Here is a 1,198-nt window from a genome sequence, read left to right on the forward strand (position 1 = left end):
TGATTTTTGTTTTCTTTGTATTTATGTACACTCATTTGCTGGACTTTCTCTCTATGTTTTTTGTTGATTTTGTACTTATGTACACTTCTTTGCTTGACTTTCTCTCTATGATTCTCATCTTGTTTGTACTTATGAAAACTTATTTGCTTTACTTTCTCTCTATAAGATGCATATTTCGTGTAATTAATTCTTATGGACATTTTTTTACGCTCTTTGTGTGGCAAATGTTCTTGATATCTAATCCTGTTCTGAGATTTCATATTTTCCCTATATGCCATTTGGGTAGAATATTGAATAATTTTCTTCCATGTGAACTTTCGATTAAAGTACTTAGAAAAAGAACCAGAACTTTTAAGACTACTTACATTTTTTTTAACATTTATCGGTACTTTTTGAGATCTTTTACGTAAGTACCGTTTCTCTGACAAATGAGTAACTTTACAAAATCCAAAGCAAGATTTATCATTACCCCCTTTTATACAAAGAACTGGTCGAAAATATTGATTACACTTTTGTAAATATATACTTTCGTTGGTCAAATTACTGCTCTCGGAACTATATTTAATCCAATTTATGCCATTAAATACATAAATGTTTAGTCCCAACATATTTGCTGTAGATACAATTTCAATTTCTGTAGCACTGTGATTGACATACTTCATCTGTGACTTTTCGATGTAGTCCAACACAGAAACAAACTCTTTTCCAAGGAATTTGTCAAATCGCTCAGGATTATTTGCCATGTATGAAACAGCAGCAAGTCTGATTTTATAGTGAGCTCTTTGAGAACCACTAAGGACTTGCGCTACAGCTCTAAAGAAACTGTTATAATCTGGTATAATATTTTCGGTCTTACAAACATTTCCTAAAGACCCAGATGGGAGTTGTTGAAAATTTGGTTTGTTATAATCAATATTAAACTTGTTGCACACAGTTTTACAACCATTTGCAGACAGAGGAGTAAAGTTGAATGTATTTTGATCATGATTACCAATACCTTTTATGCAATCATCATTTACTATGAAATGCTCGTGCTCTTTTACACTTTGTGCAGAGACAATTTTCTGATTTGCAGAAGATTGTCGAGTTCTACGATTTTGTGAAACATCTTTAGTCATGCAATAACCATAGCATGTTTGTGAATTAGGTGGTTTAACACAAACAACTGTTTCATAATGATTACCATTGACATTTTGCA

Source organism: Nematolebias whitei, chromosome 14 (assembly GCF_014905685.2).
Source record: "Nematolebias whitei isolate Nwh7 chromosome 14, NemWhi1, whole genome shotgun sequence".
Taxonomy (NCBI): domain Eukaryota; kingdom Metazoa; phylum Chordata; class Actinopteri; order Cyprinodontiformes; family Rivulidae; genus Nematolebias; species Nematolebias whitei.